An 18,388-nucleotide genomic window follows, 5' to 3' on the forward strand; every position below is an offset into this window, starting at 1 on the left:
GCAGGAGACTTGGGTTTGATCCCTGGGTGGGGAAGATCCCTCGGAGAAGAAAATGACAAACCACTCCAGAATCCTTGCCTGGAAAATCCCATATACAAAGGAGCCTAGTGGGCTGCAGTCCATGGGATTGCGAAGAGTCAGGCACAATTGAGTGACTCACATTTTCACACTTTTCATGGCATTCAAGGCATCATGCTAAGGCTTTTAAAGATAAATACCATTTATAATCCTCCCAATAGCCTTGAAGACAGCTACTTTTATCTCCATTTTACAGATGAGAAACCTAATAGTCAAAGAAGTGAAGTTACTTGCCAAGGTCACCTAACCAGTAAGTGGGACAATTAAGACCTGAAATTGTAACACCCAGAGATTATGTCCTCTGTCACTGTGCTCTGGTACCTCACTGCAGATTCAGATGGTCCTGCTCCTTCACTAGAAAACTTCACTAGTAAATAGAGAGCTAGTGATGCTCTTTGAGATTGATCTCTGTTGTCAGTGGGCTCATAAAGATGGATGTTAAGTAGGAAATGAAGATAAGATAAAATCCATCAAGGCATTAGAAAGGGGCTTGAGAGTATCTAGTGACTTATGAAAAGGCCAGCGACATTAGCACCACCTGGAAGTTTGTTGGAAATGTGAACTCTCTGCCTCCCCACCCAACCAGCCTCTCAATTAGAACCTAATTTGATGGTTTTCACATACTTGGACTGCAGAAATTTCTAGACTCTGAAAGAGTCTGCCTGGGCTGTTGAAGCCTGAAGTGTTCATTCTGCCCTTTTTAGTCAAAGAAGCTCAGGTTTGACTTTTTTCCCTTTCATTTCAAGCTTTTGTCAAATCTGAGACTCCAATATTTCACTTGAACAGTACATTTTGCTGCTTAAGAAAAAAAGTTAAAAATCACTAATGTATACATGATTATGCAACATATACATGAGGAAACTAAAGTTCAGTGAATGACTTGCCCCAAACAAATTATGGCAAATCCAGAACTGGAACCCAGAATTCCTGCCTTTTGTTTAAATGTATTTGAGCAATGTGTTGTATGGGAATGCGGAATGGCTTTAGAATCAGAAGACCAAGGCTCTGCCTTGGTTTCAGCTTCAACATCAGTGTTATTGTCACCCAATTCCTAAAATGTCTTATGTTTAAAGCAAGTTTAAAAATAATATGAAAATAAAGGTGAAAGAAAGTGAAGTCGCTCAGTCATGTCCGACTCTGCGACCCCATGGACTGTAGCCTATCAGGCTCCTCCATCCATGGGATCTTCCAGGCAAGAGTGCTGGAGTGGATTGCCATGTCCTTCTCCAGGATATCTTCCCGACCCAGGAATCGAACCCAGGTCTCCCTCATTGCAGGCAGACGCTTTACCGTCTGAGCCACAAGGGAAGCCCTTCTAGAAAATAATGCGGTGGTAAAAAAAAAAAAAAAAAATCAAATAATACACAAGAGTCTAAAACAACAATGAGTCTCCTTTCTTGCCTGTTCCACCACTGGTCTGTGCCACACAAGCAAGCATCAGTGGTTTTTGTTTTTTACTTCTTTCCGTGATTACCATTTAACAATATACTTGTAGATTGATTTCTAGTTTGACTACTAGAAAGTATTGATTTCCTTTATAAAAGATGAAGGGAAAACATAAGTCAAAAAACAAATATCAGGGTTTTCTTGGTGGCTCAGTGGTAAAAAATTTGCCTGCCAGTGCAAGAGACAAGTTCAATCCCTGATTTGGGAAGATCCCACATGCAGTGGCAGAGAAGGCAATGGCACCCAACTCCAGTACTCTTGCCTGGAAAATCCCATGGACGGAGGAGCCTGGTAGGCTCCAGTCCATGGGGTCACTAGGAGTCGGACACGACTGAGCGACTTCACTTCCACTTTTCACTTTCATGCATTGGAGAAGGAAATGGCAACCCACTCCAGTGTTCTTGCCTGGAGAATCCCAGGGATGGGGGAGCCTGGTGGGCTGCCGTCTCTGGGGTCGCACAGAGTCGGACATGACTGAAGCGACTTAGCAGCAGCAGCACATGCAGTGGAGCAATTAAGCCCAATCGCCACAACTCTTGAGCCTGTGCTCTAGAGCCTGGAAGCTGCAACTGTTGAATGCCATGTGCCCTAGAGCCCGTGCTTTGCAAGAGAAGCCACCACAATGAGAAGCCAGCAATGCAACAAAGGGTAGCCCACACTTACCACAACTAGAGAAAAGCCTGTGCAGCAACAAAGACCCAGCACAGCCAAAAATAAATACAATAAATAAAATTCAAAAAATTTTTAAGAAGCTACCAGGAAACTATTCACTTTTCTCCTATTTTTTTTTTTAAATTATGTCTTATTTTTACTTTTTCCAGTGGTCACCTTTATGACTTTCAATAACATATTCTCCATTTATTCATTTAACCACTTTAGAACATATCTTTTAATATTTTTCATCTCTCCTGTTATGAACTTTATAATGAATATTAATAGCTATTCTTTGTAAGTTGATTCTGAAATTTCAAAAGCAAATTAATGTATAGTACTATTATAGTGCAAATGTTGTTCATACATGTAGCAGACAGACCCTAGGATGACTACCATGTTTATGTCTGGCCCTTGAGTGTAGATGAGACCTTTTACTTGCTTCTAAAAATAGAATATGGCAATGGTAATGGATGTACTAGGTACTATAATCACTTCCATGATTACATTAGGGTGTGTAGTGGGCTTCCCAGGTGGTGCTAGTGGTAAAGAACCTGCCTGCCAATGCAGGAGACCTAAGAGACTTGGGTTTGATTCCTGGGTTGGGAAGATCCCCTGTTAGAGGAAGTGGCAATGCAATCTGGTATCCTTGCCTGGAAAATCCCATGGACAGAGGAGTCTAGTGGGCTACAGTCCATGGAGTTGCAAAGAGTCAGACATGACTGAAGTGACTTAGCACAACACACACTTGAGAGAGAGAAGATACTTGGTTTTCTTGGAGAGTTTTGGCTTCATTCTGCTCTGAATCTAGGTTCTTCTACCTTCAATGAGAGGTTTTCCAAAGGACAGAAAAAAAACTCAAACCCCAATTTAGGGTGAACAGAAGTGAGGGGACATGAGCTGTGAAGTCAGGAAGTTGAGGTGTCAGAGGTCAGACTAAAGTCCTTCTGTCCATCTGGGTCCTGGCATTTGGCCTGATGTGGCTTTAGTGTAGTGGCAGGTAGAGGGCCTGCCCATCAGAAGTCTGTGTCCTTATCAAACAATTTCAAAACTTTGCTCCAGTAATGTATCTGAGCAATGATTACCAGTGTACAGCCCAACCATTAGGCGAGAAGTTGGTTGTACTGGGACCAGGTAATGTCCACACAGGCCCAGTTAACCCAGAACTGGATTGAATAGTGTTCCCTATCATTAAAGTCCTTATAAACTTGAAGGGGAGGGGAGGTGGGCATGGGTTAGGCAGACATGAGTCAAATATGTACAGTAAATTATAATAGATGTTATGAATAAAACTGTGTCTGATATAAGAGTTAAGGGTCAAAGGAGAGAGAAATTGAATGTCTTAGGACATAAGAACTCTGAGAGTTGGTATGGTGGTTGAGCTGAGTGTTGAGGAAAGCACAGAGGCTCATTCTCATGACACATTGTATTTTTCTTCTGGAGCACTAACAAATTCTAATTTATTAACTATTCATAAAATTAAATTGCTTAATATTGTTTTTCCTGCTTTAGACTGTAAGCTCCTCTGAAGCTTTTGTTCACCTTCGTATACACAGAGTTCTGTGATTTTACTCCACACTGCATATATTCAGCACTTTAAAACATTTTATTATGGAAATTTTCAAAGATACAGAAAGTAGAGAATGTTGTTCGGTGAACCCTCAGGTACCTATCACCAGCCTCTATGATTTCCATAATTTTTCCAATCTTATTTCAACTATAATCTACTCATTTTTTTTTTGCTTAAGTATTTTAAAGCAAATTCCATGTCATTTCACCTAACATGAATCTCTGACTGAAAAGAATATTTTAATACAAGAGCCACATAATTATAATATCTAACTAATTAATGATAATTTCTTAATATCATCCAATACCCAGTACATACTCAAATTTTCCTAATTATCTCAAAAATATCTTTTTAGAGTTATTTTGTTGGAATTAGGAGCAAAATAAGATCAACCTATTGCATTTGGTTATGATGTATCTTTATATCTTTTATTCTGTCCCATATTCTGCATTTGGTTAATTGCTTCTTTGGGGTGTCATTTAGCTGGTTTTTCTGTTCATATGTTTCCCATAAACTGATTGTTAGATTGAGGAGCTTGATTAGATGGAGTTTCTACTTTTTTGCAATTATATTTTATAGGCAGAGATGAATATTTCCTAATGTATCACATCCATATCATGAAGCATGTAATGTCTGATTTTTCCATCATTAATGCCCCACCATATTTGGAAAGATTTCATTGAGGAGGTTTCATTTGAACAAGAGTCTTGAAAAAGCCTTGGCCAAGGGGTCAAGGAGAGTGGGTTCTTCCCAACTGAAGGGAAAAGCAAACACAGAGGCTTAAAATCATCACATAAGGGCATGATGTGAAAGCTAGCAAATTCTGCTTTTCTTTTATCTCAGATTTAGAATTGATAATGCCTTTCAATTTTAAGATTGAATTTTAAACTCAATTTCATTCACCATTACTTTTAGGATAATTACTTTTGAGACTGGGACATTCTGCACTCTTGCTAAACATAGATTTTGCTATTTAAGTCACTCTTAATAATAAAATTTTCTTTTTTATGCCTTAATGGAGAAAGTTTACTATTTTAATCTTGAGAGATATTTTCTGGCCTATGGTGTGCAGGTCATCTCTGACACAAGAACTTCTAGTTTGATATCATTGTCTGATCATTTAGCAGCACATAAATAAAGCTCTTAGCAATGGAATTTGCTAAATTTTGCTCAATTAAATCTCAGGTTTTCCTTTATGAAGTAATTGACTCTAGAGATCAAGAAAGATATTTTACTGAATGAAGAACACTGTAGAATTTATCAGGAACATCCTGAGATGATGATATATCAATTTTATTAAATTAGAGACCTTGACATTTGGTTAATAGGAAACAATAGAACCTGATAGGAAATCTAATTATTGGCAGTGATAGGAGAGACTGTCATTTAATTAATGTCTTCAGTGGATGCTTAGAGTTTAGTCATGTTGATCATTTACACTTTGGAAGGCTGAGGACTGAGGTTAGGAGGTCAGTCCATTTTGTGTAGAAGAGATAAGTAGGTTCCTGTGAGGAGGATTTCTGCCCTGGAATATCTCCTCTTAATTTTGCTGCTGATGACTGAGATTTGACCACTAGTGAACAGTTGCTCATCGCTAGAATGAAGCTACTCGAAGCCTGATTTCATAATAAGCTTTACCAGTATTAGCAACTTAGTGTGTATTAGTTTTGGTGGGAAAGTCTCTCCTTGAGAGGATAAGCAGATGTCAGTAGAATAATGAGACAAAAATGGTCAAAATGAAGCAAAAGGGAACTTCCAAGGGAGGTGAGGCTCAGGAGAGGGAATGTGACCCAATGAGTTGGGCTGTGATGTCATTGGATTGAGGTAAAGTCTGCTAATCCTTGAATGACAGTAAGTCAAGCTAGGCGTGGTCACAGGTGGGTGTGTTTATTTTTATGGCTACAACATTTAGTTGCTGAAACTGGCAAAAGGTGAGAGTTGAAAAGATGAGCTTCATGTATCTGATAATTTTTCATGCTGAGAAAGTCTATGTTAAACATAATGTATTGGCATGTATAATAATGCATGGCTTGCATGATATATTCTATTGTAGCTCAAACTATTGTACGAATTCTTTCTCTAAGCTGGGGACAAACCAGATGAAAACTACCACCTGGGGTGGTATATGCGTCTAGAGTTCTAGTGGGTAGAAACAAAGGGGCTTTGTTTCTGGGAGCATTTGCCAAAATGGAGAGATGAAGCCATAAACAAGAGAATAGCCAAGGTCAGAAAACTAGGACTGACAGGATTGTGTGTCAAACCAAGGTGTCAGCTAGTTTGTGAGAGTCACCCATTAAGGAGAACTTGGGTTTGGATGCCCTGTATGTCCTTAGTGGTATATGCTTCTGGGATAGACGCACTTGCTATGACGAGACATCATGGGGAGTGTTCCAGTAGTTCAGCAGTGTTTTTTTTAATGTTAGTATTCAGGAGAATCACACATGGGTGTGTCAAACAATAAACAATGTGAATGTCACCTAGAAAAAACAAAGTCACTTAAACACTCAATTTAAAGTGTAGCTGTGCTTTAAGTAATGACTTATCCTATGTTCTGTTCTGAATTGGTATTTGGGGACATTAAAACCTCCTAAACAAATAGCCATGGAATACATTTGGTGGTAGAAGAAGACGAGTTATTGCTACAGATCAGTATTTGAGCCAATATTTTTCTTAATTATAAACATAAAATGTGACTAGAATATATTCTCAAGCTATTCCACAATCAAATGGGTGCCATGAATGTGTGAACTTCACAAGTAAATAAAGTAAATGTGATTCTGAATATGCATGTCTGTGATATAGAAGTAAAACTGAGCAGTTGGTAGAGTAAATTGGCAAAGAAGGTGAGACAGGGGGTGACGTATGGATGCCCTAGCCTCAATAGTACCATTTCAGAAGAGAATGTTATATTTCAAGAAAGGATGTTAGGTGTCAGCAGTGATTAAAATATAAAAAGATACTGCCAACTTCTTTGCCCAGGATGGCTTCCTTCAGGAACCTCATAAAACTCGAATGGTAGAGACAAGATAAAAGACAGGGGGTCTCTCAAGCTGTGTTTTTCTCTGCTCCTTTGTGTGTGGCAGTCACTGATGGATAATATCTTCCATGGGCTAACTTCCTGTGTTTCTGTATGCTGCTTGGCTGTGCTTCCTTCTTACTAAAGAGCTGCCTGGTCATTTATTCATCCAGTAAACATCTATTGCACACCTTCTATGTGTCACATATTATGTGCCTGTTGGGGCTAAAAGATATAAAGAAGACACAGACCTTGTTCTCCAGGAGCTCACAGTCTAGGAAGCTAGTTTATAGCATATTCCTTAGAAGGACAACTGCTTGATGTTGCCTATTTCAGATAAAAATAGAAAATATGCTATTCCTTTTCTCTCTTTTTCTCTCCTGTCTCCCTGTGATGCTCACCTTCCAATCAGCAGCAGTTATATCTTTCCAAGCTTCTACCAGTGGCTATTTTTATTTTTATTCTAGCCAAGGCACCTACCCTCCTTGGTGCCTTCCCTCCTCCCTTCTTTTTCGCTCCTGATGGTTAGCTCCTAAAGATAAGGTTTTCTTTACTGAAGCAAGTGGACCACTGATTTCAAAGTTGCTTCTTTCTTCCCTACCCTTTCAAACACATTTTTAATATACCAAACACATTTTGTTCAAAAAGCATACTTTTCGAAGTGCTTTTTTATTATGATCCCTATTCACCAATTGTATAGATCAGGGGTACCTGATATTCTGAAAAAGATGTGTGAGTGCTTGTGTACTCAATTCAGCCAAGGAAGCCACCATAACATTTAGAGGAGTTTTATAAATTTCTACTATCACTGCCTCGTTTAAATGAAGGCTGCCTTGACAGAAGGGAAATTCATGTTCTCAGGGATTTGATGACTTTCTCAAAAGGCAGTGTGTTAAAAGCTGAAAAGAAGAGCATACACTATAATCCACCCAGCTTTCCACAGAGGAAAACAAGATGGATGTGTAGCTACTTCCCTAAAGTGGTAGACATCTGCTCACTTAGTCTTTGGTCTATTATTTGTTGTTGGTAAGACACCGCCACCCCTGTGCTGAGATCTCAGTTGATAGTCTCTGAGTGGTGTTATGTTGGAACCTGCTTAATGAAAGCAAGCACTCTTTAGCTTTCACTGTATCTCAGGGAAAACAACCTTAAAATATCCAAAAGAAAGTTTATTTTTAAAGGCAAGGGAGTCTAATATTTTCCCTTTTGAGAGCCTATACTGTTGTGAATTCTTCTTTGACTTTGTTTGGTTGTAATGGCCTATGCTGCTGCTGCTGCTGCTGCTACTGCTTCTAAGTCACTTCAATCGTGTCTGTGCTACGCCATAGATGGCAGCCCACCAGGCTCCTCCATCCCTGGGATTCTCCAGGCAAGAATGCTGGAGTGGGTTGCCATTTCCTTCTCCAATGCATGAAAGTGAAAGTGAAGTCGCTCAGTCGTGTCCCACTCTTAGCGACCCCATGGACTGCAGCCCACCAGGCTCCTCTGTCCATGGGATTTTCCGGGCAACAGTACTGGAGTGGGGTGCCATTGCCTTCTCCAATGGCCTATGACAAGATGCCATTGTTTGAATGTCCTCAAGTTGGACTGAATATCTACAATATTCAGGATCTTTAGGACCTAGTATAGCCTCTCCACATCCTTTGAACATTCTATTAATGAAAATGTAATTCATCTCCAATATATCACTATCATTGAGCTTAACTATAAATATATCTGAAAGCTTCAATTGAATCAACTGATTCAATGGAAACTAACAAAACCTATACTTCCTGTAAGTTAGGTATTTATAATCTGATATCCTTTCAGTCTTCCCTGCTAATGCATTAATTTTCTTCTTTTGATGGTGTAACCTTTTCTCTAGTCAGTAATCTAGAGGTGATGGAACAGTATTTTAACAACTATCTCTTCTTTTTATATTGTACCCTCCAAAAAATGTGTGTCTTACATGTCTCCTCTAGATAGGGGAGGAACTGGTAAAATATTAAGCCTTCTATTCTTGTACGTACTCATGCTCTGCATTTTTAAGAACAGCACTCCTCCCTTTTAAAACTTTGACTTAAGGGGGAAAATTTTTTTAAATCTGTACCATCAAAACTTTGGTAAGTTGTGGAAATATTTCAAGCTTAAACAATATGCTTTCAAATGAAAGCTTATGAAAAGCTTGTGCTAGTACTAAGTTGCTTCAGTCATGTCTAACTCCTTGAAACGCTATGGACTGTAACCAGACAGGCTCCCCTGTCCATGGGATTCTCCAGGCAAGAATACTGGAGTGGATTGCCATTTTCTCCTCCAGAGGATCTTCCCCACCCAGGAATTGAACCTATGTCTCCTGCATTGGCAGGTGGATTCTTTACCACTGTGTACTCAGTCACACAGTAGAGTCCGACTCTTGGCAGCCCCATGGACTGTACTTCTCTGTGCATGGAATTGGCCAGGCAAGAGTACTGGAGTGGGTTGCCATTTCCTTCTGGAGGGAATCTTCCTGACCCAGGGATCAAATCTGCATCCCCTGCATTGGCAGGGGGGTTCTTTACCATTAGCATCACCTGGGAAGCCCATGAAGAGCTTGGTAGAGTAAAATAACTGGGAGAAAAAGACTTTCAAGTACACTTTGGAATGCATATCTGGAAATTATAAAAGAACAAAAATTAGTAGAGCAATGTTAAATATTTTTATTTTATTGCAGGTATAAACTAGGACCACTCATGTATTGAAATATAGCCCTTAGTTCGTGGTATACTTTTTGTGGTAAACTCAGGGAAAGCATCACACGTATGTGTTCCAGTTTGTGGAGTACCTCTCCCAGAGGAGTGACTCAAAATATTTAGCCACAGCTCTCCAGAAAACAGAGCCCAGAGTGAAACATTTTGCCGTAACATCATTCTAGGAAGTGGGGCAGTAGTGAGGCAAAATGGAAGGAGAGGCAAGGGAGGAGAATCAGTCAGTGCGGAGTGGTTCATTACCAAACTTGCATGACAGTGAAAAACCACAGCGAGTTGTGGATGAGACGAGCTGTGGAGCCCACTGCACTTCAGAACAGTCTCAGAGAGGGAGGAGGGGACAGGAATCTGTCAGCTCCTTATTGTCATCTTCTGCACTTCCGGGTTTTGCCCCTTAGAAGCTAGATCGTATGTCCCATGGCACGGCACTTTACATGAATATGGAAGAGTGGGAAAAGTCAGAATCCTGGGTTGGGCCTGGGGTCTGGAGCTGTGGCAGCTGCTGCCTCTGTGGGTGGAGCAGAGGTCGGCATAGCCCAGCCCTAACACAGGGCAAGGTGTGGTGCAGAAGCAGCCATGTGACCTTGGACACTTTTTTTCTCTTTAAATCTTTTTTTGGCTTCAGAGTCCTTACCTAAAATGAGGGGTAGTGCACGTCTCTCTCAGTTCCAAGTCTTATGAGCTGTCACTAAAATCATATGATGTTGGCAAGGCATGCCCTCTTTAGGCTCATTACTGTCTTCAGGCTCGTTTCTGCAAATTGAAGAAACTGATACAAGGTAGAGAAGATACTTGGTGCTGCAGTGCAGACTGGGGCTTACAGGCAGAAAGATAGAAATGTATTAAAGCAGATATAGATTAAATATTTTTTTAAATCTTCTGGAATGAATATGATTAAAATAATCACTGCTACATGAAGCTGATAAATATAAACATATACAGGGAACAACAGTTGAAAGAGAAAAGAAACTCAATGCAATGTCTTTGCTTTTTAATACAACTCATTCTCACTGTCTTTTGCATAGGTGCTAGAGGCATTAATTCCAAAGCTCCTTTTCTTAGGAGCAGAAGTGTTGGCGGGTCAGCTGGTGAGGGCACCTCTGCCATTGTTTGGCAGCTGGGTGCATTGGCCTAAGATCCCTGCAGCCCTTCTCCCTGAACTGCTGCCTCATTATGTAGGAAGCTGTCACTTCAACCCTCAGGTTCTGTTCTTTGAAACAGCCACTGATGGGACATCATAGGTTTGGCCCATTGCTCATTACATATTTATGTTGAGGGGAGTCTTCAAATTAGCTTTTAGTTTCTCATTATCATTTAACATTTCCTACTTCCAAGTGAAATCAGGGTAGAAAGATGGAGAAAAATTATGCATGGGTACTCTTATCTTTTTCTATTGTTGAAACTCCTTGGTTTCATCTTTCAAGCAAGGGGACTAACAGGAATGATAAAGTAACTGCCCTGAAGTTGTTACAGATGTTCTTGCCTTGCTTTGATTTCACTGTTTAGGCTTCTCAGTTTCCCAGCTTCTTATGGAAACAGGTACTTTAGCATGAAACCAGACTATTGCTTCTTCTAAACTCTGAATTTGTTTGATTTTTAATATTTTATACTTATTCTTACAACTCTCAGCTTCTCTCCAGTCATCCACTGAATTATTTTTAAAGTAAGCATATTTTTAAAATTTGTTCTTGTTCCCTGATTGTTCCTTTTTCATAAAGCTTAGTTTTGATTTACAAGGTAAAAATTCCTCTGAGAATAATAATTGTGTGTATATAGATTATATATATAATATGTGTATTATATATAGTTTATGTGTATATATATATGTATATGTATGTGCGTGCTCAGTCACTTCAGTCGTGTCCAACTCTGTGTGACCCCATGGACAGTAGCATGCCAGGCTTCTCTGTCCATGGCAAGAATACTGGAGTGGGTTGCCATTCCCTGATCCAGGAGATCTTCCAGACCCAGGGATTGAACCTGCAGCTCCTACAGTTCCTGCACGGCAGACAGAGTCTTTACCACTGAGCCACTGGGGAAGCCCCAGTAAGATATATATATATATATATATATATATATATATATATATATATATATATCTTGACCCAGGGATCAAACCTGTATCTCCTGCATTGGCAGGCAGATTCTTTACCACTGAGCCACCAGAAGAGCCCAGCATGAATCAGAATCCCGATGAGGATACTAGGGCTTAGAAAGGTTTGGAAATCTGCTCAAAATTATAGAATCATGCATAGAGAGGCTTGGAATCCATCCCAGGGGGTCTGATTCTAAGCACACATTCTTAGCCATTTCACATTCTGCCTCTTGATACTAAAGGACAGAATTATTTTCCAAAAAGGTTTTGGTTTCTTGCTGAGGGGAGGATAGTATACTATTTTGGTTTATCTATGATTGTGATTTATTTCATTAATATGAAAAAATAAGAACTAATTAAGCTAGACATAGAAAACACCGGTACATAATTATGGGAATACCCAGAAAATTTGCCATATTCACAAGAGATAAGTACTAGAAATAATGCATTTAAAATTTTACTTTTATCTGTAAATAGCTGTGAAGTTGTTCTGTGTGTATGTATTTTAAAGACTAGAAGTATCAAATTTTTACTACTCTATGGTTGATTCTAAAAAAAGCTACATATATGGAATCAGTCTTGTTAAAACAAACCAAAATAACACTATAAACAATTTTAAGTACCTTATATTTTAAAAGCCCTGGATTCAAATCTGAAACTGATATACCATTTTTATTAAAAATGTCTCAATGCTTTGTTTTTCAAGGTCAAAAATTTTCAAGACTTAATTTTCAAGGTTTATTTTCATGTGAGATTCTTGCTATGTAAGGAATTTTTCTTTCTTTAATTTAAAGAATGTTTACAGTAGAAGAGATTTTGATTGCTTTGTCCCTCTGTGTCCTTTTCTAAACATAATTTTGAATAGCAGATGGTTAGATTCAGAAAACATAGGATTTAGTTCATTTCTTTGTCATTACTCATAGCTTGAAATTTAGAAAACTTGAATTCAGGGAAAGAAGGAAGATAATCAATTTATAGTAAATTTGATTTCGCATTTCCCACTCTGTGTGAGTAGGATTAACCATGTCTTTATAGTGTCGAGATGCATTTTACATCTATTCTAGGCATTTGAAATGTTTTGGATCAGGTTGTTGGCCTGCCCTCAAATTATCACATACTTTTCAAGCTGCTTTGACTTCAGAGGAGCTCAATGAGCTCTCATTTTTGAAAATGGAAATGAGGCGATGGTTTAAAATATTTTAAATTTCTTCTGGTTTTGTCAGTCAATAATACTTATTTCAAAACCACTCTCAGCTGAGCGATTTTCTTGGTGGCATAAAGTATTGAGGGTGAAAGTGAAACTGTTACTTTCATTTAATGTTGCTGTAATATACAAAACATGAGATCTATTATCCACCTTTTTCAGAATGCATTAGAGACAAAGTCAATATCATCTGTTCTGGCATCTATAACATCTCATCTCTTCTCTGAATCCTTTTGCCATTTAAGAAACAGAAGTGATACATTCATTCTTTTTTAAAGTGAGATAATTGACATAACATTTTTTAAGTTTAGGAGATATAAAGTATTGATTTGATACACTTATACACTGCAGTCTGATTACCACCAAAGCATTAGCTGACACCTCTATTGCATCCCATAATTATTTCTTTTCTTTGTGATGAGAATAATTATGACCTATGCTCTTAGCAGTGTGAAGGATACAGTATTATTGGCTATATATAATCACTACACTGTGCATTGGGTATCCAGAACTAATTTATCTATTAGTTGTAAGTTTGTACTCTTAGACAAGTTCTCCCCATTCCCAGTCTCTGGCACCACCATGCTATCTCTGTCTCTATAAGTTCAGCTTTTTTAGATTCCATGTATCAATGATATCAAACAGTATTTATTTTTCTTTGTCTGACTTATCTCACTTAGCATAATGTTCTCAAGCCCCATCCATGTGGTTTCATGTGGCAAGATTTCCTTCTTTCTCATGGCTGAATAAGTTCCACGATTTCCTTCTTTCTCATGGCATAGGCAGAAATTGAACTGTGATGTTGGCCCAATGAGAACCTCAGCCAATCATAAGGGAAGCTCTGGACTGAAGTGGCGGTTCACAGTTGTCCCAGGTTAGGCCATGTCAAGCCCCCATGAGATGTCGGAAATCCAGGGAAGAGGTATCGCCCAGGGGACTCTCTGCAGCTGATGGGGCTGACAGTGGAATATGCTCACAGTTAGGGTAACAGGATCTTCCTGGATAGGAATCAGGGCAGCACACCACAGTATCCACCATAAAAACCCAAAATCCCTCTTAGAAAGATATTTCAGTTAAATAAAAAAATATATATATATATAAATTATATATATATAAATCTAATTGTTAACCTCAAAAGAATGTTTGCCCATGAATCAAGAATAAGCTTTAATGGAAAAGAAATAGAGAACAAGAAAAAACTTAAAATTGTTTACTTAAATAAAAACCATTCATTGGATGACTGAAGAGTAAAATAGACTTGTGTGAATACTAAGCCTATTATTTGGAAGATAAACTTGAGAACACAGAGCTAGGCAATAAAAAGTTGAACAAAATATTAGAAAAGCTAAAATACATCAATGAATATTTTAACTGATATGATATTCTTCTAATGTGAAGTTTAAAAATAGGAAATAAAGTTGAGGGAGGAGAGGATATTAATGAGCCATGAAACAAAAAACAAAACATCAATGCAGGTCTGAAGAAATAGATAGTTTTTAAATGGAAAAAGTCCATTAAATTCCAAGTGTGTTTAATAAAAAACAAAACAAAACTGAGGAAAACCTCCAAACCACACCTAGATACAATCTGGTGAAATTTATAACCCATAGGACAAAGAAAATTCTAAAGCCTTTTGGAGAAAAAAAAGGAGGTCACTTGAAAGGGATGAGAACTACTCTGGCATCAATGGAAAGCAGAAGATCATGGAACAATTTTTTCAAAGTTTTGAGGGTTCTTAAAAAAATATTTTATGCTAGAGTACTGCTGATTAACAACTTCAGGTGGACAGCAAAGGTGCTCAGCCATACATATACATGTAACCTTTCTCCCTCAAACTCCCTTCCCAGCCAGGCTGCCACATACAAGCAGAGTTCCCTGTGCTATACAATAAGTCTTTGTTGGTTATCCATTTTAAGTATAGAAGAGTGTATTTTAAACCCAGAAATTTATATCCAGCTAAATTATCAGAGAAATAAAAAATTTGAACACAATAGTACTTGGAACACTTACTGTTCATATACTCTACCTGTAAAGTATCATTCTCACAGAGTAAGTACTTCAGTAAAATGATCAAAACAATAAAATGAATACAATAAAGATGGAACAGGATACAATAAATAAAGGTAGGCAATTATATCTAAGAAAAGTGAAATTCGGGAAAAAGTTGAAAGAGAATTCAGAACAATAAGATTCCAGTTGCTTGTCTTTTAAGGGAAAGGAATTATAATTATTTCACCTTAGGTCCAGTCACACCACTTACTACTATCATAAATAGTGGGAAGGTAATGAACAATATCTCACAGTGTGAATCAAAAATTTGAGTCTTCAGTGTGCTATTTAAACTTAAAAGAGAAACCATTAGAAGAACTACATATAATAATATAATGAAACAAAGTGGAGAAGTGGCAGGAGTTATAGAATATAGTATAAATTCATCTTTAATAAAAAGTATCAGACATTATATTTATAAACTATAAAAAAGAAGCTCAATCACATTATGTAGAGTTGTGATGGCAGTCTCCCCAAAAACCAAAACACACACAATATAAAGTGGTCATTTTTGGGACCTAGACTTCAGAAAAAAGGGTAAAGGGAGATGTTACTTATTTTATATTCTTCAGTGTAATTATTTTTTCTATCATGTAGAAATTATATTCATTATATAAGTGAAGTAAAGTCACTCAGTCGTGTCCGACTCTTTGCGACCCCATGGACTGTAGCCTATCAGGCTCCTCCGTCCATGGGATTTTCCAGGCAAGAATGCTGGAGTGGATTGCCATTTCCTTCTCCAGGGGATCTTCCCGACCCAGGAATCGAATCCGGGTCTCCCACATTGCGGGCAGACGCTTTACCATCTGAGCCACCAGGGAAGCCTTCGTTATATAAAACCTAGTCTAAAAATACTTATATGAATAGAATATGAATGTGTTGATAGATTTCTCTATATTAGAATAGTATCCAGCAATTGGTTTACAAAAATATATGAGGGCAGTAACAAAACAACTGCAGGTCTAAAACCCGCAGTGTAAAACATTCTATTGAGTGGATTTAATGTAAAAATGTGCACACTGACTAAGCCTTTCAAAAATACTTATAATTATTGATGCAACAAAGAGATTATTCAGTATAAGATTATCTAATTTACATAAATTAAATCTTGCTCCCCAACACTTTTTGGGGGAGGTAGAATGGGCAGAAGGCCACAGTTCCTTTCTTATGTAGGTTTCCCTGGGAATCAGACTCTGGGACAGAGATTTGCATGCAAGTGATGTATTGGGAGTGCTTTTGGAGAAAATACCTGTGAGGGAGAGAGGACAGATGGATTGGGCAAGGGAGAAGCTGAACTACCATGAAGTTGCAACACTCAGTGGGCCCCATGGGGATCTCTGGGACTGTCATGGACTCTCAGAGTTGTCCTACCTTGAGTCAAGGGTGCTGGGCTTTTGTATCCCCACACTGCTTAATCATTGAATATAGGTTGCCCCCAGTGAGGGCATAAAGTTGGGTGAAGACACTCTCTTTGGTTGAGGGTAATGCTTCCCTGATTGCTCAGATGGTAAAGAATCTGCCTGCAATGTGGGAGACCCGGGTTCTATCCCTGGGTCCAGAAGATGCCCTGGAGAAGGAAATGGCTTTCCACTTCAGTATTCTTGCCTGGGAAATCACATGGACAGAGGAGCCTGGAGGGCTACAGTCTATGTGGTCACAAACAGTTGGACACAACTGAGCAGTTAACACTTTTCAATGCTTACTTATAGCGAGATTCAGCTGTGAACCATTGTTGATGAGCACGTCTGGCAGCTGCAGAAGTAAGTGTCTCAGTTGGTCCTAAATGGATTTGGATGGGATACCAAAGCATCCCCTTCAGGACATCAACTTCAATCTGGTTTCTGTGCTGGTCCCTCAGTCCTCTGGGAGTGTCTCCCCCATTTGACTGTCTAGATGATCACTGTGAGTAAGAATATCAGGAAATCAGGTCATAACAGGGTCCAGAGCCTGTGTCAAGTCTCAACCTTCAGTCTCGGGAGAGTGGAAGGGCAGTAGGCAGTTCTGCAGATGTAATGAATGATGAATGCTCAGGGTTTGTTATGTCTAACAAATCCTAATATGTTGGATCTAGATGTGAAGAGAAACATTCAAGTCTGCTACAACCTACAAATTTTGATCACAAAGATACTGATGTCCAATATATATCTGAAGTTTCAATAACCTTTTTCATGAAATGGAAGAGTGAAAAGTGGTAATTATAGTAAACATGACGAGAATCAGATCCTTCATAAACATTTTGAATTTTTGTTTTATAGATTTTCTACTGAATTCTGGGCTTCCCTTGTGGCTCAGCTGGTAAAGAATCCACCTGCAATGGCAATGTGGGAGACCTGGCTTTGATCCCTGGGTTGGGAAGATCCCCTGGAGAAGGGAAAAGCTACCCACTCCAGTATTCTGGCCTGGAGAATATCATGGACTGGAGAAGTCCTTGGGGTCGCAAAGAGTCAGACACGACTGACTTTCACTTTCACTTTACTGAGTTCTGTATAAGGTACAGAAAAGATGTCAGTAAATTTTTGCATTTCTCTTGCAAGTTATTAATAAGAACCATGATTTAGTGTGTGTAGAATATACTATTGCATACATGAATAATTAAAGACCATTAAGTCTGGAAAGAATTGCACAAATCACTGGGTGCTGTCTTCTTATTGCAGATGTCTTGTCTTAAACCAGTAATCCAGACAGAGAGCCGTATGACTCGCCCACAGTCACATAGTGACCTGCTATTTGAGACAAGACTCAAGTTATGTAAGCTGCCATCAATGCTGGACCAAATTTGTGTTTGTCTTAATATTTGTATCAGATCTCTGTGTGATTAAGGAAAGTCACTTGTTCTTCTGGATCCCAATTGCTTATAGAATTAAAGTTGTTGTATGAATTAGATAATCATCAATTAGTATCTAATTATGAATTTGATTGAACCAAGAAGTGATCCTTTCCTTCATGTTTAGTCTGTGATACCATATTTCAGTAATTCTAAGATTCCCATTTTTTCATAATTAACACCTTTGAAGTGAAGATGTGGCATACAGTTGATGGCATAGCATAGTTTAATGTCCATTATCTGTTTTTAAAATGACATATAAAATAATTGTGTGCCATATACTTGATAGTGTCTAACATTCAGTGAGATACAGTATAATAGAAGCAGACATCCTGAGTAGCACAGAATTAGTAGCAAAGTATTGCCTTAAATATTGGCTTACAAAGTATTGGCAAGTGTGGTGATGCTTGAGTTCCTGCTGTTTTTCCAGGTTGTCCAGTATTGTTTAGCTTCTTTAGACCTTAGTTTTTTGAAAATTAAGCAGTTTGGCAGCTTTATCTCTAATATTCCTTCTAGTACAAATATTCTATCATTTTTGAGGATGATGACAATGATGATAATGACAGTTGACACCATGACTGAAAAAAGGGATGATATACCTGCAAGTTGACACATTCAAACCCAGCAAACCATAATTATCTGACTCTGTCCATCAATCTAGGCTTCCTGGGTGATGCGGCAGTAAAGAATCTTCCTGCCGGTTCAGGAGACGCAGGAGACTCAGGGAAGAGC

This window comes from Bubalus bubalis, chromosome 10, assembly GCF_019923935.1.
Source record: "Bubalus bubalis isolate 160015118507 breed Murrah chromosome 10, NDDB_SH_1, whole genome shotgun sequence".
In the NCBI taxonomy this organism is placed as follows: domain Eukaryota; kingdom Metazoa; phylum Chordata; class Mammalia; order Artiodactyla; family Bovidae; genus Bubalus; species Bubalus bubalis.